The sequence below is a fragment of the Diabrotica virgifera genome, chromosome 3, assembly GCF_917563875.1.
Source record: "Diabrotica virgifera virgifera chromosome 3, PGI_DIABVI_V3a".
In the NCBI taxonomy this organism is placed as follows: domain Eukaryota; kingdom Metazoa; phylum Arthropoda; class Insecta; order Coleoptera; family Chrysomelidae; genus Diabrotica; species Diabrotica virgifera.
Window position 1 is genome coordinate 99,850,030 of NC_065445.1, and position 24,239 is coordinate 99,874,268.

The 24,239-nt window shown below is 30.7% G+C and overlaps 1 protein-coding gene across 3 annotated transcripts in view; it reads right to left on the reverse strand.

The window, feature by feature from the left end:
• The window catches only part of LOC126881213 (prestin-like), a 308,541-nt gene that overhangs the window by 194,548 nt on the left and 89,754 nt on the right, over nucleotides 1–24,239 (reverse strand). The window lies entirely within an intron of this gene.

The window sequence follows — 24,239 nt, forward strand, 5'->3', positions numbered from 1 at the left end:
GAAGTGAAAATCTAAATGCACTCCCCTATTGCGCCTGTACGACATCTTTTTGTTTCTAAACTTGAAAAAGTCACTCGCTGGGCAGAAACTTAAGTGGAATAAAGAGCCGCCACGGAAGCCTACTTTGCAGACTTCGAGAAAAGATATTTTTCAGAAGGGTTAAAGAAGTTGGAGAATCGTTGGGTCAAGTGTATCGAGCTAGAAGGAGACTACGTTCCAAAATAAATCGCAACTTTTCCTATAATTTTGGTTTTCTTTTGAAGGCTAAGTAAATACTTATCGAACCCAGTGGCGTACTGAGTATGGTTCCGCGGAACCAGCCCGCTTTAACGAGTTTTTTGCTTCTTTTGTTTCTAATTTGATGGGGACATTTTGAACTACATAAGTACACACATAGGAAATGTAACTGCTTAATAGATTTTATTTTTGTCTAGGTACTTATAAATAAAAACGAAGAATACCTATTCCTCAAAAAATTTGAAAACAAAATTTATTGAAATACAGGGAACACTGTTGTAAGGCTCCTTACTCGTTTACCTGCTTTCCAAAGCCCATATTTCAAGACTTGTAAAGGCTAACCGCCAGGGCCTGCCTACACGTGATAACTCAAAGACTTGTATTTCTTATATTATTAAGATTCATTAATAAGATGTAGGTAGGTAAACTACAAAGTTGCAAATATGCATTGCAAGTTTTATACAGGGCCATAAAAATAATCCCAATACACTAGGCTCGATACTCGTGTTTATAGAACCGTCATCATTCAGACTGTACTTTTTAGGTAGCGAATTCTTAAACATTGAAATTAAATTCTAAATATAGACAAGAGTGGTAAGGATAACAAGACCCTATATACAGACACAATTTCTTTTCAAGAAAATCTCGTCGTTTGATAAAAGATATCAACCCCACCATTATCCAAGGTTTTTTTTAATATTTTTTTTATTTAAGCGTTTTATCTCCCTAGAGGTTTGTATGTAATTATTGAACTTATTTATAAATGTATCATATGCAATTTGAGAATCTATTTTGATAATATAAATTTCATTCCAATGTTCATTTTTTAAAAGCTGTGTTAATTTTCCGATATTAAGGTTTTTAATTATGACTGGAGATTTTAATATATATATATATATATATATATATATATATATATATATATATATATATAAATATATATATATATATATATATATATATATATATATATATAATATAATATAACCAAATTTATATAATTTATATATATATATATATATATATATTTTTACCAATGTTTCTTGGGTTTAGGTTCATAAAAAAAGCTTGTCTATGATGTTATGACCATATTTATTGATATATTATCCGACGTTTCGGCAGGAAATCCATGCCTTTTTCAAGGATTGACATGCAATCGTAAATTTAGTTTTGAAACAAGTACACAAATAGACGTCACAATTAAAACAATGTTAAAATGTTAAAGCATTGGAACGGACCCACTAAGTCATTGCGTTAAGAGTGTAATGAACTGTCTACAGTTCATTACTCTCTTAACGCAATGACTTAGTGGGTCCGTTCCAATGCTTTAACATTTTAACATTGTTTTAATTGTGACGTCTATTTGTGTACTTGTTTCAAAACTAAATTTACGATTGCATGTCAATCCTTGAAAAAGGCATGGATTTCCTGCCGAAACGTCGGATAATATATCAATAAATATGGTCATAACATCATAGACAAGCTTTTTTTATGAACCTAAACCCAAGAAACATTGGTAAAAAAATATATCAAGGTTCAAGAATTAAACTCAAACTATATATATATATATATATATATATATATATATATATATATATATATATATATATATATATATATATATATATATATATATATATATATATATATATATATATATATATATATATTGTTATATTTCTATTTGATATGAAAATTAAAATTTGATAATTATAGACAAAATTCAATTTATTATAAAATATTTTCAATTTTCTCAACCACGGGCATATAAATTTAGAACAACCTGTATACAACAAATTGTTATATTTAATTTTAAGAAGTGATTAAACGAAACTCGGGACAATGCGCTTAGAATGAACAAAGTGAATGGCGCGTACCATTGTCGTTGTTCGCGGAAGGTTCGATCATTAGCCTATGCTAAATAAGACTCAAGTGAAATCGATAATAGGTCATTATCGTTGTTCGCGGAAGGTTCGATCATTAGCCGATGCTAAATAAGACTTAGTGGAAGTAGATAATAGATCATTAAATTTTGTAATTAGTAGAAAGTAATTTTAGAATGGGAATTAACTATTTTTCTTTTGAAATCCATTAAGCATATTTAGAAAGATTAAAAATTGGTTTTGAGGAATACTGCGAATGAGAGTTGGTGGTGGAAGTTTGATTTGTGAATCTGGAAGGGATATTTAGAAAGTAGGGGAATGAATGACAAATAGAGATCAGAATGTTTTGAGCTGTCGAGAAGTGAAGTCCAGTAGTAGACGGTAGTGTACGGAGAGTGAGAAAGCCGGTGTAGTTCCGTGAGTGTGGAGTATCTATCGTGGAACGAGAGGTAGGCCAGGTTGAGAGTAAAAGAACCTCCTTGAGCCAAGAGTTCCCGGTAGCTGATTGCAGTTTCGAAAAAGGTAGAACACAGCATCACGACAGAAGCAGGAAACGAGAGCTATACGAGCTAGTTTCAGAGGAGAACATTACTGGAAGTCAGGACGAGGTTTTGATTGCAGCCAAGGATAGCAGGAAACGGGTCTTGTGTGAAGACATTCTCAGTTCACCAGAAAAAGGTCAGTCTCATTTGTTTGGACATGAATGTATGGGTTTTTCGTATTAAATACCACATTTAAAATTGAAGAAACATAATCAATAATATCAGAAAAGCTTCATCAAACTTAAATAGAATTGTTGCTAATAAATCATAATAGTTAAATGTTAATAAAAACTTTCAATTGGAAACCAAAAGGAAATAAGATTCCCATGTGTAAATGTTATGTTTAAGAATAATAAGATATAGCAAATATTAAGCAGTGATTGCCATTTAAATAAAATAAACAATATTTTGATTACAATTGTAACCCATATGTGTTATTATTTTACTCTTTTCTTTCCTATCCCGATTAGGAACCATTGAGAAATACTTAGAAGCCACGTATGTAAGTAATTAATTTTATAAAAAGCCCTGAGATTGAAAACATATTGATATGTGATCTGGTAAATTAATTAGATTATTATTAATGCATTGATTAAATTAAATGACATATAAAAATATTATCTCATATCAATAATCAAGATCACATCAACTGGCGCCCAACGTGGGGCATTTTGAAAGTATTTCTAGTGGCAAATTTGAAGGATAGAAAGAGTAAAGCCGGTATTTGAAAATTTATATGCCTGTGGTAAAAAGTGAGATACTTACATTTGATAACATAAAATTTTAGATCTCTTTAGGTACAAATTTTACATGACTGATTTAATATTTTATTTTTACGATATTTACATTTGATATATTTATTGACAATTTATAATATTTGGGTGAGAAAAAGTCGTCTTGGTAACATACTAGTAAAATTTCATATTTGGCGGGGACAGTACTTCTTGAAAACAAATGTCTGTGACAAGAAGCCAAAGCAAAGACAACAAAAAAACAAAAAGAACATTCAAATCAAGAGAATAATTCAGACCAAGAAGATATTTTAGACACGACAATCATGGCATCAGGACAGCAAGAATTATCAGGAATAGATAAATTATTGCAAATGATGCAACTCCAGTCACAAAGAATAGAACAGAAAATGGATGAAACACAACAAAAACTGGATGACAATCAAAGAGAAACAAAACAAGCAATGAATGAAGCAAAAAGGACGATAGATAAAAATCAGGAAAAAACATCAAAAAAAATGGATGAATCACAACAAAAAATGGAACAGAAAATGGATAAAGTGGAGCAAAAAATGGATGACAATCAACAGGAAACAAAACAAGCGATAGAAGAGAACAATAAGAAAATAGAGGAACGCATAGAAAAGTATGAAATGAAAATTAAAGATCACATGCAAAAACAAGAAATGAGAATGAAGGACCACATGAAAGAACAAGAAATGAAAATTCAAAATAAAATGAAGGAGTTAACGAATTGCCAGAAAAAAGAAATGGAAAGCTTGGAAAACAAGTTGCAAAACGCTATTCAAGCAGGCATAGAAGAAGTGGAAAGAAAGATTGCGGAAATCAATACTCAACAGAATGTCGGAGAAAGAAGAGAAATGGTTATACATAGCACAGATGACGTGAAGATAAGGTTTGGCGGGGATGTAAGAAGATTACACCCAGTGCCGTTCATAAATAGCCTAAAAAAGAAAATACAGCACATCGGAAATTTCGAAACAGAAAAAGAAACTATCAGAAACCATCTCAAATATGAAGCAAGCCTATGGTTCGATAGCAAAGAAGAAGAATTCGGAAATTGGCAACAATTTGAACAAAAATTTTTGAATTATTTCTGGGGAAAGGTCCAACAATTGGAAATTAACAAAGAATTGCAAAATGGGAAATACAATGATAGGATGGGTGTATCAGAAAGGACATATGCTTTGCAAATTTACAATAATGCAAAACATTTACAATATAATTACTCATCGGAACAATTAGTCGAACTGATTGCAAGACATTTCGAGGAAACGCTGGAAGACCATATCACATTGCAAAATTACAAAGACATAGATAGTTTATGCCAATTCCTACAAATAAGAGAATCACGTCTAAGAGAAAGAAAATCAAGAAAGTCGCGAGAAGATTACAGGCCCCGAGAAACACAAGATTACAGAGATAGAAATCAAAATAGGAGGGACTATACAAGACGAGATTTTAATCCCAGAAGGGAAAACGAAAATAGAGACAACGGAAGAGGAAATTATGAACAAAGAAATAGGCAATGGAATGAGGGCAGAAATCGAGAATACCAGAACAGAAACACTACACGCTCAAATCAAGAAAACAGAAATAATGGTAGACAAAATGAACAGGGATATCGAGAAAACCGAAACAGATCCGACAGACCAAGAGAAAATAGAAGAGAAGTAAATAATACCCAGACAGATGAATATGACGGAGAGAGACATTATGATGAAAATATAAACAACGATGAGCAACCAGCGTCTTTTCACGACGGCGCTCACTAAAAACCAAAAATCAAACAGGAATCTTTTGTCACCCCAAGGAGTTTATTAAATTGGCAGGAAACAACGAAAAGAAAAATGGAGTTAATTTAAAATTTGTGGATGGATTTATCAACGAGAAACCAATTAAAATTATGACAGACACTGGATCTGAAATAACATTGGTCAACAGAAAACTAATAGAAGAAGTTAACTTAACAAATTTAATTTACAAAATACCTAGGGTAAATTTAGTGGGCGCAAACAAACGGACATTGGCAACTATAAATGAAGGCATACGAGTAATGGTACGACTGGGTAAGAATATGTATGCACTACAATGTGTAATAATGCCAAACATGTCACATGACATGATAGTAGGAGTTGACGAATTGGCAGAAAAACATGTAGTGATAGATTTTAAAAATAATACGATGAAACTAACAGAAGAAAAAGAAAAAGAACAGGACAAGGAACATGAGAAACAAAATACGGACGAATCAGGTAAAGAACAAACAGTGGAAATGAATTTGGCAGCGAAGCAAGGACAAAGAAAAAAAAGGAGAAAAGGTCAGAAAAAGATAAAAGAAAATGAAACCTGTGGCTCCTCAAAAGAAGAGTTGAGCCCAGAAGAAGAAAATTTGAGAGTATCAGAAACAAAGGAAACCTGGGATTCCTCAAAAGAAGAGACGAGCTCAGGAGAAGAAGAAATAAAGCTAAAAAATGAAAGTGAAAAGAATATGTTTGAAACAGTAGTATTTGAAGAGGAGGTATATGCAAACGAGGATGCAGAATGCACGGTAAACATGTGTGAAGAATCTGAAAAAAAAGACAGAAAATTGATATGTGGAGAAGGGAAAGAAAAAGAATTGCGGTTGATGTTAAGAAACTACGAAAATTTGATCAATGAGGAAAACAGAGTGGCTAAAAAGTACGAACATTCATTTGAGGTGAAAAACTTGGTAAATTTTCGATCAAAGACTTACCCGATTCTATACAAATATCACGAATAAAAGACAGAATTACATGAAGTAGATAGTAAGTTAGGATATAAGACGTAGATTAAAGTAAGGAAATATACAGGGAGTTGGTTTTGCCTCGAGAAAATTTATTTAAAAATGCAGATAAATTTTATCGAATACAAGGCGGGGATTTGTTATATTTCTATTTGATATGAAAATTAAAATTTGATAATTATAGACAAAATTCAATTTAATATAAAATATTTTCAATTTTCTCAACCACGGGCATATAAATTTAGAACAACCTGTATACAACAAATTGTTATATTTAATTTTAAGAAGTGATTAAACGAAACTCGGGACAATGCGCTTAGAATGAACAAAGTGAATGGCGCGTACCATTGTCGTTGTTCGCGGAAGGTTCGATCATTAGCCTATGCTAAATAAGACTCAAGTGAAATCGATAATAGGTCATTATCGTTGTTCGCGGAAGGTTCGATCATTAGCCGATGCTAAATAAGACTTAGTGGAAGTAGATAATAGATCATTAAATTTTGTAATTAGTAGAAAGTAATTTTAGAATGGGAATTAACTATTTTTCTTTTGAAATCCATTAAGCATATTTAGAAAGATTAAAAATTGGTTTTGAGGAATACTGCGAATGAGAGTTGGTGGTGGAAGTTTGATTTGTGAATCTGGAAGGGATATTTAGAAAGTAGGGTAATGAATGACAAATAGAGATCAGAATGTTTTGAGCTGTCGAGAAGTGAAGTCCAGTAGTAGACGGTAGTGTACGGAGAGTGAGAAAGCCGGTGTAGTTCCGTGAGTGTGGAGTATCTATCGTGGAACGAGAGGTAGGCCAGGTTGAGAGTAAAAGAACCTCCTTGAGCCAAGAGTTCCCGGTAGCTGATTGCAGTTTCGAAAAAGGTAGAACACAGCATCACGACAGAAGCAGGAAACGAGAGCTATACGAGCTAGTTTCAGAGGAGAACATTACTGGAAGCCAGGACGAGGTTTTGATTGCAGCCAAGGATAGCAGGAAACGGGTCTTGTGTGAAGACATTCTCAGTTCACCAGAAAAAGGTCAGTCTCATTTGTTTGGACATGAATGTATGGGTTTTTCGTATTAAATACCACATTTAAAATTGAAGAAACATAATCAATAATATCAGAAAAGCTTCATCAAACTTAAATAGAATTGTTGCTAATAAATCATAATAGTTAAATGTTAATAAAAACTTTCAATTGGAAACCAAAAGGAAATAAGATTCCCATGTGTAAATGTTATGTTTAAGAATAATAAGATATAGCAAATATTAAGCAGTGATTGCCATTTAAATAAAATAAACAATATTTTGATTACAATTGTAACCCATATGTGTTATTATTTTACTCTTTTCTTTCCTATCCCGATTAGGAACCATTGAGAAATACTTAGAAGCCACGTATGTAAGTAATTAATTTTATAAAAAGCCCTGAGATTGAAAACATATTGATATGTGATCTGGTAAATTAATTAGATTATTATTAATGCATTGATTAAATTAAATGACATATAAAAATATTATCTCATATCAATAATCAAGATCACATCAATATATATATATATATATATATATATATATATATATATATATATATATATATATATATATATATATATATATATATAGACCGGTCACTCTAGTATAGAGTATAGGTCGCTCAGGTTCATGAGCTCTTTTAATCCATTTCATGCGGTGGATTGGTCCGCATTGGAGATTTTAATAAGACTTCGTATATATACCATATTTTCACTTTTTTATAAGCTATATTTTTACTAAGAATATTTTTTTCGATAACATACTTACTTTTTGAGGTATTTGCGATAAACCATCTCAAAACGTGTTGACTTAGTATTAAGTAAAAAGTACTGACTTAGTAAAAAGTATTGACTTAGTGAAAAACATTATAGAACTTAAAGGTTGCTTAGAATTAGTCAGTTTATCCAATTCCGGACTTACCTTGAACGTATGTTTTTCAACCGAGAATGGGTAAAACACCCCTAGGGCAGAAGCGCACATCGGCACAATAGGTAACACTCTTTTTTGTTTGACATGTTAGCTATGTGTATGCCAAATTTCATCTCAATCCGAGCAGTTCTTTAAAATTTACAGCAAAAACCGTGAGTATTTACTTTACTATTTAAATTAGCTCGAGTTTTTATGATATATTTTATGATATAATATTATGATTTATATTTAATGTTTTGGGCGGGAGCCCGCATCCCAACTGAACCAGGGCTCGCTGCTCTATCAGTACGCCTCTGATCGGACCACCCTAGTAAGTGAAAAATGACACCACAAATGAGATAGCTAGTAGTAGATGTCATCAGAAAACTACATGGGTCAGAGATAAATACACACTAGGTGTATTAGATAAAATAATACTATTATAAAATATTTAAATAAGCTTCGCTACTTCCGCTACCAAAAGTTGAATGAATAGGTCATTCAAAAAAAATCGCTTCATCACTTAAAAAACCTGTTAAGAATCAGAATCTTGTGCAATATTGTTCATCCTGCTTTTGTAATATTACGTAGGTAAATCAAGGTTGTCATGTGTTAATTCATTTAAGATTTTAATTTTGGATAATAGCAATATATTTTTCTTCAAAATTTCTTTGTCAGTTAAAATTACCTTTGTCAGTTCTTAGTACATACCTACCTATAGCCAGTTTCATATTAGTTTTTAAAACCCGTGTTGAGCTGCCCCCCCCCACTTGCAAAAATTAAAAAACAAATAGCCCTGATTTATGAGCTCTCATATTCCGCAAGTTAAAAATTTTGAGCTCATTCCAGTGAGCAGGAATTTAATATTTTAGTGGGGGGGGGGGGCTGAGTCAGCCCCCCCTACTTAAAAATAGGAATATTGAATCGATTTTTGCAGCAGAATTACGAGCTATTTATGAGCTCTTGAAATGATATAGTTTCGATTTTTGAGCTCATCCCCTTCACCCCCCAAACAACCCTTTAATTGATTTAACTTAAGGGCACCCAAAGTCCCATTTAACGACAATGTTAACATTATGTCACATAGGTGACAGGAGTGTAACCAAAGCACTTAGAGACCCAATTTTGGTTTTATTTTGAAACTACATGTATTGTTTAGTCCCGCGTAGATTTTTGTAGAGATAGAGTGAAAGAAACATTTATTTTAAATTTTTTTAAAATACTCTTACAAAAGAACCCAAAAAAGTTTAGATTTTATTTTTTATTTTACTTGTTTTTGTACATTTTTCAATAAAACTTTACGCGGGACTAGATATTATCTATCTATAACTACTGTAAAAATTTGGACCTTCGATCATCTAAGGAACCAGAGATATTTGACATCAAAAGTCATTAAAACATTAAAAACCTAGTATTCGGGAAATCGCAAAGACGTGAAACACTCTAATAGGCTATAAAGCTAAATAACACGGTAAGTTGAGTACAGACGTTCACAAAACAAATATTTTTGTAACCATGGACATTTTATACTATAATGTCAATGTGTTATATACCGTTGGAAAGAGAAGATTTCAGAGAATAATTTTCAATCATAACCCAAAAAACTTAAAAAATTCTATTGTCGGACTTTGGGTGCCCTTAAGAGAAAAATGCTGAGAAAACTTAAAATATATCGTATTGCGGATATAATTCCTATAGCTTATATATTCTAAGAATAAACTATTAAATCACGTGCATTTCGATTATTGAGCTACAACCCCTTCGCAAGAAAACTACCCAATCTTCCCGGCTTAAGAGAGAGTTGTACTTAAAATGCATTAAATGAATTATTTGGCGACTACATATCATTTAATAATTTATGAGCTCCCAAATTACGCGCATTTAGATCAGTAAATTGCAATTTATTTTGTATAGTGCAGTCACTGAAGGTAAAAATCAACGATTACCTTTAATTTCGGTGAACCTTCATCGATTTTCACGAAAATTGGTCAGTGGTTAGAGGATAGATCAAGAAACAAAGGTGACATGGCCCCTTCTCGGGGGTGAAAATTATTTTATAAAAAATAACTGCACAAATCAATAAAAGGACAAATTATAAGCAACATTTTTGTTATATAAAGTTAATAAAATAAGTCAATACTTTTTAAGTTATTAAAGATCAAAGATTTTATTTATTCGTGAAAAAATGCATGTTTTGAAGCGGTTTTTCGTAAATCACTGAAAAACTGTAAGTTTTTACAATGAAGTTAATAGTAGTTTAATTCGTATACCTTATATTCTAAGAATAAACTCTTAAATCACGCGCATTTCGACTATTGAGCTACAACCCCTTCGCAAGAAAACCATCCCATACTCCCGGCTTAAGAGAGAGTTATACTTAAAATAATTTAAATTAATTATTTGGCGACATTGCGTTTTCTATGCTGTGATATGGACATAATACATGAATATTAAAAAGGCTTGTAGAAATGAAAAACAACTGAGAGGGCTGAGAGCTACAAACACTATTCACAAAGAACCCTCTTAGAAGGTTGTAATATACAGTATGGTGCAAATGTCTGGAATAAATTAGATATTTCGTAAACCGGCGATTTTCAGGAAAAATCCCGAAACAGGTCGATGTTTTTTTAAATTACGATATGTTGGCATATATTCCATACGAGTGACGTCATCCATATGGACGTGTTGACGTAATCGATGATTTTTTTAATGAGACTAGGGGTCGTGTGATACCTCATTTGAAAGGGTATTCAATTCTGTATTCAGTAATATAAATATTAACATAATTGTTTATACACAGTGTCAAAAAAATTTGTTTGATTAAATTAATTGACAAAAAAAGAAGAATGTATGTACTTTATTTAATTTAAAATACATTTTACTGTTGTCAGAAAACAGAAAAAAATATTTATTTGACAAATAAGCATTGCCTTTCGCTTAAATTAAATGTTGAAATAATCTTTTTCATATATTATAAATAAATTTCCCATTTAGAATAGTTGATTATAAATAAATAATCTCTTATTTTGTTTTTTTGTGAAATAAATTAAATGTTACTGTTTATAAGATTTGAAATCATATTGAATTAAAGAAAAGCAAAAGCAATAATCTGAGAAAACTACCTTGATGTTGGTGTGCGTACCTACATTATTTAATCAAAAGCATAAACACTGTTTTTTTTTCTTTTCGAAAATGGTACTGAAAATAAGATGACGTTATACATTGTATGATTATCGTTAGATGTAAACTTGTTCAAGTTCTGTTAACAGTACTTTAATTAAAATTCAATTACTGCCTTCTCACTAAACACTGTTTCCCAAACTGATTAAAGTTATGCTATATTCATCTGCTGCTGAAATTTATCAATTTAAATTTTTTCCAATAATTTTTGTACATGTTACTATTAATAACATATTATGTAAGTACATATTATGTAAATATTTGTAATCAATTTTTGTCATATGAGATAAGATTTTCAATTTTACTACAAATTTCTTTTACTGGTCAGTTTAATATATTTAGAAAAAAGTTTATAATATATTCATATAGTGCAGTCACTGAAGATTTTCACCTCCGATTTCGTTGAACCTCCATCGATTTTCATGAAAATTGGTGCGTAATTAGAGGATACCTCAAGGAACAAAGGTGACATGATGCCAACTTGCGCTTTCACCCTGGGGGTGGATGCCACCCCTTCTCGGGGGAGAAACTTATTTTATTAAAAATAATACCATAAGTCGATAGAGGGACAAATTATAAGCAAATTTTTTTATATAAAGCTATTAAAATAAATCAACACTTTTTTAGTTATTAAAGACGAAAGATTTTATTTTTTCGTAAAAAAATGTATGTTTTAAATCGGTTTTCCACGTATAAATCAAAAACTATAAGCTTTTACAAAAAAAGTTATTATTACTGAAATTGAAGATAATAAAAAATTGAATACATTCCTCACATAAAGAACTAAACTAATGTTAGTTCAACGTGAGTTATTGTCAATTGAATGTGTATTTTTTTCGACGAGTACTCAAATCTAAATATTCAAGCTTAAATAACGGGAAAACGATGCAATGTATAAAATATTCCTGCTAAAAATTTGCCAAATTACTTCGGAATACTTATTTAATGAGCTTCAGAATAGGGTAATAGCGTCAAAATTAAGCAAGTTATAATGAAAATAAAAGAACAGTTTCGAATTTTTTAGGAAAAAGTGAAAAATAAAACACGCCATTTCCACAAAAATTAAAATTTATAGTAATCCTTACAAGAACTTCTTTATATTAGCATAAGTAATGTTTTAGATAATTTTGACCAATTTAGAATACATATTTTTGAAAAAAAGGTATAATTTAAAAAAATCATAATTTTTAAAATTATTGTAATTCTCATATTCTTTTGATAATAACTCCAAAAATACTCAATATACGTAACAAATTATATATAACCAAATTTTTGTTTTTTCTATGCCAAATATTTTACCTATTTTACTATTTCTATAGGGTAAAATATAACCGAGATAGAAACGTTTATATCTTAAATTTTGCTGTGGGAACCATGCAACCGGGGTTATTGAACCTTTACTTTTTAAAAAAGTAACGAGTTTAAAAGATTAGGTTTAACGTGCTAAATAGCACTTGGAATTATCTTTCTAACAGTTTTTAGATGAATCTGATATCGTAAACACGAACGGAGGTATTAAAAAAAAACAATAACATGTTTTGGAAAAAATTTTAAAAGATAAATTTTGAAAAAAATTTGGAACATAAATTTTAACGCTATCAACATATTCGGGGGCTCATTTAATAGATATTTTTAAATACTTTGACAAATGTTTAATAAGTTTATGTTATAAAATGCATCAATTTCCCGTTATTTCAGCTTGATTACTTAGAGTTTTTTACTTGCCAAAAAAAATATATTCAATTACCTATAACTCACTTTTAGTTAACATAAAAAGGTTTTTGTAGTAAGCGGTTTATTTTATTTTTTATTAGCTTTTTTCAATTTTGATAATTATAACGTTTTTGTAAAAACTTACACTTTTTGAGTTATTGATGAAAAATTGGTTAAAAACATGCATTTTTCTCAAAAAAATTCAAATCTTTGATCTTTAATAACTCAAAAAGTTTTGATTTATTTTAATAACTTTATAAACAAATTTTGGTTGAAATTTGTCCCTCTATCGAAATATGGGGTTATTTTTAATAAAATAATTTTCACCCCCGAGAAGGGGTGGCATCCACCCCCAGGTTAAAATCGCAAGTTGGCATTATGTCACCTTTGTTCCCTGAGATATCCTCTAACCACTCACCAATTTCCATGCAAATCGATGGAGGTTCAACGAAATCGGAGGTAATAGATCATATCCACCTTCAGTGACTCCGCTAATAGAAATTAATTAGTCAGCACTCATATTCAGAAAGGGATTCACGTGTTTTATCAACATCACATAAATGTATGATGTATGCTTACTCCAAAAATTCAAATCGGCAATCGATCGTCCGGCACACTATGTGTGCCGTGTAGGTATATTTTGCCGTCCGGCAGAACTAGTGCGAAGAGTTGGTGGCCAAGGTCACTGGTTCGCTGGACGGTTACATATTTGGAGAAGAAGCAATTCTAGAGAATTCACTAAAATAAAGATAAACAAGGGAGAAAGAACGGCACATAATGCCACTCCTACGAAAGCCACATCAGCCCAGAAAGGCCTCTTGGATGCCTCATTTCCCGAGGCATCCAAAATTAAAACCAAAGTGTCTCCAAGGTTATGTACGTAATTGGGCAGCGGTTAAGAGGTAGCTTGGAGGTCAGGGAGGTACCGCTTCTGAGAGGCATGACCTCTTTGATCTTCAGACGAAAGAGGTGTTTGTTTGTCATATTCTGGACTAAAGCTCTGCCCTATTTAAAGAGATCGAAAGCTGGAGGTTTGCTCATTGTTAGCAGTGGGTTGTTGGATTTTAGAGGAGCCTGCTCTTCCCATCGTTTTTTGAGATTCATCAAAAATTACTAAAGAATTAAACACTCAGATATAATGATAAGGAACTAAGGAAGGGAGGTATTATTATTATTTTATAATAATATTATCATTATTACCACATTATTACTTAATAAATTTTTAACATAATTTTTCTATCTATAGAGGGGAATAACTAAATCCTGGAATTTATAACCGAAAAATAACAACAAAATTAAAAAGAATTTATAACGTGCCCAGTGTAACTACTGCGATATATTTGCTCTTTAACTCTTGGCTCTATTCTTTTTTCCTATTAGTCATGCGTATTTTATATACCAGTAATATACTGTGTTTACTGAAAAAAATTAACTACATACATATTTAATTAAATAATATACGAGAATAGAATTTAATCACAATGAAGTATTTCTCCTTACAAATGAGTGTTAACAAAATTAACTAAATATTTAATTAAATAATATCCAAGAATAAAATCTAGATACAGTGAAGTATTTATTCTTAAAAATTAGTGTTTAAGGATTATACATTTAGTTAAACAAATTATAGATACAAAAATTGTATATTCCTACCTACATATGGGATTTCCAAATTACCTGACTGTTTGTAAATTTATGTATTACCATATAATACTAGTTTATTACTTATTTGACGTTACATTCACAATCGAGAAAGCCTTGTACTTGTTTAGCAGCATTGGAGAAGAAAATTAGCTTGAAAACGTGTAAAACCCAAAACGCATTTAAAGTAAAACATAGTTGTATTAATGTTATTGTAGTCACTAGGGCCCACTTTCAAGTAGTTGTCAAAGGGAATCAACGGTCAATCTACAAAATGCAATTAATAAGATAGGCCTTTGGAAAAAAACAATAGCGTTTTAATGAAGATAAATCAGTCCACCAATCCTTTACTAACAAAAATTATCTCCTAGATAACCTAAACAGCAAAGTAATAGACTAAGAGCCGCTATAATCTTACCGCTCCCTTACTAACAGAATTAATTTTTTTTTATTTTTTAAGTTCTGTATAATTAACACATAGGATTCAGCGTAATTTTAACCCACCACCCCCTTCCCCCTGCCCCCACCATCAAAAACTTCATTTTTGGTTTTTATTTTTTTTTTGGTGGGATGCAATCAATTTTAAAATTTCAAAAAATTCACACGCATAGCTGAGGCTTTTATAAAACATGCCTATTTTTTATAGATCCATAGGTAGAGTGTACATAGCCTCAAAAAATTAAAAGAAATTTTTTTTCAAAAAAGCGTATAACTTTTTTTGAGGAATAGCTGCAGGTCTAATTTTTTCTTAATCTTGTGTGTTTTATCAAACACTATATTTTTAATTTTTTTCAGATTTTTCCGTAAGGCTCCCCATCTTCAAAAATCCGAAAAACTGTTTTTGGGGGGGTTTTGGGGGATTTTCTCTATTTTATAGACTTTGTAATATATCAAATCAATTTTGTTTTTATAGGTTATATGTAACTTGAAGTAACTGAGTCCTTTAGAATATTTAAAAATCAGAAAAACACGTTCAAACCCCCCAAAACCCCCTTAAAAAACAGTTTTTTGGATTTTTGAAGACGACCAGCGTTACAGAAAAATTTGAAAAAAATTATAAATATAGTGTTTGATAAAATACACAAGACTAAGAAAAAATTAAATCTGCAGCTATCCCCAAAAAAAAGTTATATACTTTTTCCCAAAAAAAAATTTTTAATTTTTAAATTAAAATTTTTTTGAGGTTATGTACACTCAACATACAGATCTATAAAAAATAGACGTGTTTTATAAAAGCCTTAACTATGCGTGTGAATTTTTTTTAAATTTTAAAATTGATTGCATCCCACCAAAAAAAAATATAATCGAAAAATAAAGTTTTTGATGGTGGGGGCAGGGAGAAGGGGTTGGTGGGTTAAAATTACGATGAATCTCATGTCTTAATCACATAGAACTTAAAAAAATGAAAAAAATTAAATTCTGGTAATGAGGGAGGGTATTTTTTAATTTATGTATCCCGTCCATAAGTGGAAAGTTTGATGCGCCACTGTGGACGCTTGTGCCACTGAAAAGTGACGGCACAGTGCTCAAACGTTTTCTTTTAGGTTCTACTATTTAAGTTATAGGGTCCCGTCGTGCCTAAAATGATTAAGAAATTTCACCTATAGCGGCTCTTAGTCTATAACTGTTTAAATCTGTGGAAGGAACATTAAAAGGAAACTAGATAAATTATAAAACTATGTACTGTACTAAATGTACTGATTTTAATTTACATAGAATACCGTAAATCTAGAAGAGAGCCTTGCTAAGCTAACTGGCCATAAAAAATTGTATTTGACACACTGCATTTATGCATGTCTTAAGTGAAGTATTATACATTAAGTTTCAAGACCCTACGCAGTTTCTAAATGGAGTTGTCTGTAATTTTATAACGTTTAACATATTAATGAACATATTAACTAGCTTTTATTTTCCTTGAAGCATCATAGGCCTGGATCATGCGTACTAAAAAAAGTTGATTAATAGCAAGCTAAAAATTTGTTAATAGCTTAACGGTGTCTAGTCGGACAAACTTTGATGTAAGGGAACACTGGAACAGGAGAAGTTTTAATTGTGGAACGAATTACAGGTTTGGAACGTCAGACTACGAAAACGTCCCATGTAGTTTGTGGGACAGAACTTCCAATTGATTTGTTATTCTTTTATAAACTCTCATGGAAAAATCAGACTGCTATTTATCACCAACATTGTTCCTGTCATTTGACATGTTCTACGTGCCCGACTTATTAAAATGCCCAACATATTTGTCTTCAGGTATACTTTTTAAGGGACTATAGCAATTTGCCTCTATCTTTAAGAAAATTAGTGTTTATATCCGACAGTTCACAAATGTTCAAAGACTGTTGTATGGTATATACAGATGCATCAAAAAATATTGAAGGTGTGGGGTGTGCCTATTGGGATAGCAGTAATAAAATTAGCAAAATGTTCAAACTAAATTCTATTATGAGTATATACACAGCTGAGTTAATAGCGATAATGGAAGCACTAAAATATTTATCTAATATAAATCATTCAAAGTTTATAATTTATAGTGACAGTAAAAGTTCTCTAAGTAAAATTAGTGCTATAAATGCTAAATCAAAAGTGAACTACATTGAATTATATATAATAAATAAAATTAAAGAACTTCAGCAACAAGGAAAGTCTGTTAAGTTAGCATGGGTTAAAAGTCACTGTGGAATAACTGGAAATGAAATGGTAGATGAATTGGCTAAAAACGCGGTGACAAAAGGAGTATTAACACATTATCTTTGTACGTCTGGAGATATTGAATCAGATTTATTCAAGGAGCTTAAGAAAGAATGGAAAGAAAGGTATATTGATGAGAACATAAATACAGGAAATCACTACAGATCAATCAGAAACTATATCACAGATAAACCTTGGTTTTCTAAAATGGAGTCGACAAAGGATATGACAAGAACCATATGCAGAATGAGATTTAACCACTGTCTTACACCATCATATACATTTAAACTTAATATAACTGATAGCTCTCAATGTATTTGTGGTCAGTTTGGTAACCTACAACACAAAATTTTGACCTGTTCTCTTATTTCTAATAAAGTTAATATGTTTTTAAATTCACTGTATTCTTTGTCTGATGTCCACCATCCCATTAATTTAAATTATTTATTAACATCAGAAAATAATGAGTTGGTATATCGACTATTGTATAAACATATTTTAGATATTAAACTTAAGTTGTAATTGTAAAATATAGTTTAAGTATTTCTTGTAAATTGTTATATATTAAAAGAAAAAAGAAAAGAAAAAAAAATAAAAATAAAAGAAAAATAAATAAAAAAAAAGAAAAAAAAATATATAAAAAAATAATAGAAAAAAATATATAATAAGAAAAATGAATGACGAACTTGGACAGTCCATAGTAAAAAGCTTTCGAATGAAGTAGAGGGCTAAAGAAGAAAAGAAGAATGTTGCAGTTTTTACTGTGGAACTCTGAGAACATCATTTAGAAAGAAATAAATAAAAAAAAATATAATATAAAAAATTATTAAAAAAAAATCCAAAAATAATTATTTCCTAGTAGAATTGTTTATTAGAGAATAATATTAGTATTAGTTTTAGGATAAGATACGAAAAAATGACTAATAAAATAAAAAATAGTAAAATTGGCGAATGGATTTAGTGTCCGCAGTCATATAAACCCAAATAAACAACAACAACATATTTGTCGGACAAACATTTTTTCATATATTTATTTTATAAAGTTTGCTATTTAGCCCGATCAGGGAACACAAAATTTTACGAAACCCTCCAAAAAAATCAAGGAAGGATGAAAATTTGGGAATAGGTAGTTGAAATTGTCTATTATTATATAAGAAAAAGTTTACAATTCTACATCCCCTTCATTTTACTAAAATTGGGAAACACGGGGTGAAAAATGTTTTCCCTGGGGTGAAAAAATATAAGTTTAAAATAATTCCGAAATTGTATAATATGACTAATTCTAAGTAACTTTTGTTCTATAGAGTTTTTTCACTAAGTTAATACTTTTCGAGTTATTTGCGAATGAATATGTTCATTTTTTAACAAAAAAAAAAAATGTTTTTGGACGGTTTTTCGCAGATAACTCAAAAAGTAAGTATTTTAGCGAAAAAAATATTCCTAGCAAAAATATAGCTCATAAAAAACTGAAAAAAATGGTATATGCATGAGGTCTGTAGACCCAGTAGAAGCAGAGTTGTAGCTAATGAAAAGTAGGTTCTTCTTCGTCAAATTCGAAATCGAATATTTCAATTTGAAATAACCTAAAAGCGGAGCTCTTTTCGGGGAAAATTCATTACAACTTTTTTAAAGTGTTTAAGAAAAGGTTTATTTTTGTTTTTTAAAAACACTTCTAACATTAAAAGTAAGTGAGTTACGCTCAAAATATTACTTGTCTTTTTTATTTTTTGCTAAAAAATCGCGAAAATCACCCCATAATTCACTTCCCAAATAAAATTAATCGTTACCGCTTCACAAGTTACTTTACTTATGTATTGTTTATATAAGTTTCATTGGTTCAAAGTGCCCATTTTTGAAAAAAAATGGGGTTTCAAAAAACATTTTTTTTAATTTTGAAAAAAAATGGAATTTTTATGGAATTAACTTAAAAATTATTAGTAATATCAAAAATCACAAAGAGTAATAAAATGTTCGTTTTGCTTTTCTGAATATTTTTGATTTTTTGTTTTCTTGTTAGACAAAAATTGGTTATGCTATGGCTGTTCAAATTTTGCCTAAACTCGTGATTAGTTAATCGTTCAAGCCATTTTAACTACAGCTTTTTTACAGATCATATAAATAATACATTAGCAAAGTAAGTTGTCAAGTGGTAATGATAAAATTTATTTGTGATGCTAATTAGGGGGTGATTTTCGTGATTTTTTTTACCAAAAAATAAAAGGGACCAACAATATTTTAAGCGTAACTCACTTACTTTTAATGTTAAAAGTTTTTTAAAAAAACAAAATAAACCTTTTTTTAAACACTTTAAAAAAGTTGAAATGAATTTTCCCCGGAAAGTGCTTCGTTTTTGGGTTATTTACCATTGAAATATTCGATTTGGAATTTGACGAAGAAGAACCTACTTTTCATTAGCTACTTCTACAGGGTCTACAGACCTCATGCATACACCATTTTTTTCAATTTTTTATAGGCTATATTTTTGCTAAGAATATGTTTTTCAATAAAATACTTACTTTTTGAGTTATCTCCGAAAAACAGTCCAAAAACATGTTTTTTTTGTTAAAAATGAACATATTCACTCGCAAATAACTCGAAAAGTATTGACTTAGCGGAAAAGCTCTATAGAGCAAAAGTTGTTTAGAATTAGTCATTTCATCTAATTCCGGTCTTATTTTGAATGTATATTTTTCACCTTTGAGAGGGGGTATTCCCCTCCATTTTTGTAAAATGGATTTGATGTAGAATTGTAAACTTTTTCTTGTATAATAATAGACAATTTCAACTACCTACTCCCAAATTTTCATCCTTCCTTTATTTCTTTGGGGTCAGATTGTTCTTTGATCGGGCTAATTGAATAAACTTAAAAACAATCTGTTAGTTTTCACAATGATAAACTTGGATGGCAAGTTCCATAATTAAAATCAGTTTCCACAATTAAAACTTCTCCTGTTCCCGTGTTCCCATACATCAAAGTTTGTCCGACTATTACACCGTTAATATAGACACCGTTAAGCTATTAACAAATTTTCAGCTTGCTATTAATAAACTTTTTTTGGTACGCAGGACCCTGGCCTATGAGCCCTCAGATTGCACAGACCACAACACGATTTTAAGAATGACCTTTTTATAAAAACTAATTACAAAGTATTTGAAATATCACGTGAATGCGATAATTTACTTTAGTAGAACTTTTATCCCACTAAATATCAACATAACGGAACATGCATGAACAAAACGATGATAATATATTGAATCTGATGGAAATGAAATCAAGAAAACCCAAAAAATGAATACTTTGTTCAATTAGGTAATTTTGCTACAATTGCGTCTGTGGCCGAAAAACTTATCGATTTATCACAAAAATTGTTATTATTTGTATAAATGCCACACATACAGAGAGGGGCAAAATTATGTAATAAATTAATTTTCTCTAAAATGGACGGTTTTAGAGGAAAATCGTAAAACCGGTCGATTTTTATTTTTAAATTACAATATTTTGGCATATATTTCATACTAGTGACCTCATCCATCTGAGCGTAATGACGTAATTGATGATTTTGTTAAATAGGAATAGGGGTCATGTGGTAGCTCGTTTGAAAGGTTGTTCAATTCTCTATTCAGTAATATAAACATTAACATCATTATTTATACAGGGTAATCAAAAAAATAATTTTTGAATTAAATTAATTGACGCAAAAAGAAGAATGTATGTAATTTATTTAACTCAAAATACACTGTACTGCTGTCAGAAAATAAAAAAATGTTTATGTCACAAATGAACATTTCTTTTCGCTTAAATTAAATTTCAAGCAGTCTCCCACCCTGCCTCTAGCCAGTTTTAACATTTAATTTAAGCGAAAAGCAATGTTTATTAAACATTTTTTTTTATTTTCTGACAGCAATAGAATGTATTTTGAGTTAAATAAATTACATAAATTCTTTTTCTTGCGTCAATTAATTTAATTCTAAAATTATATTTTAGCCACCCTCTATAAATAATTATTTTAATGTTTATATTACTGAATAGAGAAATGAACATCCTTTCAAATGAACTACCACAAGACCCTTATTCCCATTTAAAAAAATCATCCATTACGTCATCAGGCCCAGATGTATAACGTCACTAGTATGAAATATATACCTAAAAATTGTAATTTAAAAAAAAATCGACCTATTTCGGGATTTTTCTCCAAAGTCGTCCATTTTAGAGAAAATGAATTTATTTCATAATTTTGCCCCTCGCTGTTTATTAAAACTGTGTATAATATAATACCGGGTGTCCACTTATATTTTCCCCCATTTTAACTGCCTATAACTTCTACCTATGGAACCTCTACTGGAACTTCTACCCGTGTACCTATGGAACACCCAGTATATTTTTTTGTAAATTGAAAGAAAGGTCATTCACCTATCCAGCGATATAAAGTTTTTCAAAATCCGTTGCCAAATCACTGAGTAATTAATTTTTTAAATGTGGATATCACATACCTAAATAACATAACTGAGCAAAATGATATTATGTTATGTGATTTCCACATTGCATCTCTCATTTTAAAAATTAATTGCTCAGCCATTTGGCAACCGATTTTAAAATTTTTTATATCGCTGGATAGGTAAATGACCGTTTTTTCAAGACACTAAAAAATATACTGGGTGTTTTAATAAAAAAAGTCAACAACGTTTTTTTTTCAAAAATCCGCCATTTTTTATTTAAAAGCGATACAAAAAGTGGTCATTTACCTAAAAACTTGAAAAACGGTCATTTATCTATCCAAAGATATAAAAATTTTTAAAATCGGTTGTCAAATGACTGAGCAATTAATTTGTAAAATGAGAGATGCAATGTGGAAAAGGTATGTGATATCCACGTTGCACCTCTTATTTTAAAAATTAATTACTCAGTGATTTGACAACCGATTTTGAAAAACTTTATATCGCTAGATAGGTGAATGACCTTTCTTTCAATTTACAAAAGAATATACTGGGTGTTATATTAAAAAAAAGTCAACAAAGTTTTTTTCAAAAATCCGCCATTTTTTATTTCGTATTTGAAAGCGATATAAAAAATTCCATCCATTCAGACAAAACTTTTACTAAAATAAAACATTTCAGTGAAAACCGCATATTTCTATCTTGAGTTGTTTAGAAGTTATAGGCAGTTAAAATGGGGGAAAATATAAGTGGATACCCGGTATATACACATATTAAATGAGTATGCCTTTCCCACTAATGTAAACTGGCATACATATTCCCAATACACAAAAAAGGTTCTAAGAAAGACCCCACTAATTATAGTGGCATCTCAGTAATTAGCAAACTTAATAATCGTTGAAGGATCTTATTAAGGGACCTTATAGAAGAAGAAGGCTGCAATTACCAGAATAAAGAATAAAGTCTCATCAGATATGAGAACGTTGAGGTCAATAACTGGGAAATTGGGTTTATTTATTTAACTGGGTTTATTGTCTTATACAAAATATATGTAAATGTAAATGTGTCAGGTGCCATACGCTAAATAAAAAAAATAACTGGGAAAACACTGATAGACAGAATACCGAACGACAGAATAAGAGATCTCTGTAACATACAAGATGTGGTGATACACCCTTTGAGATGTGGTGCTACAGAAGAATCCACAGAATATCGTGGACTGAAAAAGTAAGTAATATAGAGGTGTTACAAAGAATGAAGAAACAATGTAAAGCCACAAAAACTGTTAAAATTAGAAAGATTCAATATCTGGGTCATATAATGAGGGGCGAGAAGTCGTATTACTTAGGTTAATTATGCAAGGGAAGATACAAGGGAAGAGAAACCCAGGACGACGAAAAATATCCTGGCTAAGAAATTTGAGAGAGTGGTTCGGTTGCAGCTCATTAGAATTATTCAGAAGTGCGGCCAATAAAATTAAAATAGCGATGATGATTTCCAACCTCCGATAGGGGAAGGAACCTGAAGAAGAAAAAGTATCATACAAGATATGGTACGGTGGAGAAGACAGAGACGACGAGAGTGGAATCAGCATGTGACGAGAATGGACAGCGAGAGAATAGCCCGTATAGCCAGGGATTCGAAGCCAACATGCAAGAGACCAATAGGAAGGCACTTTAAAAGGTGGCGAGATAGCTGGCAGTCAACATCACAGCTACAGGCCAAGAGGCCTATTATAAGAAGAAGAAGAAGAATAATAAAGTGGATGGCAAGTCTTGAACTGATAATGTGTTTCACTGAAAGTAAATAATAGAAAAGAAAACAACAAAAAATTAAGAAGCACGCATAACATTTAATGATCTATAAAAGGCCTACGATATAGATAACAAAACTGTAGAAAGTACTTCTCGACAATATACATCACTAGTTTATAAAGGAATTCCAAAACTTATATAAGTCGACATCTATAATTAAAATACACAATACCCTATCACCTGGATTTGCTGTGATGAAAGAGCTACGTGAAGGTTGCTGCATTTCTCCAACACTATTTGAAATTTACTTTAGCAAAGTATTACATACCTGGAATAAAAAATGCAATGGTATGGGAATAGAATTGAATAATACCTGAAGAAACATGAATAAAACAGGGAATACATGGTATAACAATAGATGGCATAAAACGAAAGCAGCTTATATGGTCAAGCATGTACAGCGAATGGAAAATAAGAGACTCCCAAACATATATACTCGCATGGACATCTACAGGAAGACAGCAACGGAGAAGATCGAAAAAAACAGGGATGGAAGGAAATACCGAAACATCCAAAAAACTTGGACAATTTCATTCCAATATTGAAGGAAATTAGTTATTACACACAAAATGATTAGTTTGCCAGGGTATTTTAATTTTTTCTTAGCTTTTCCCATACCAAAATAACTAATATATTAGAAATTTTCTG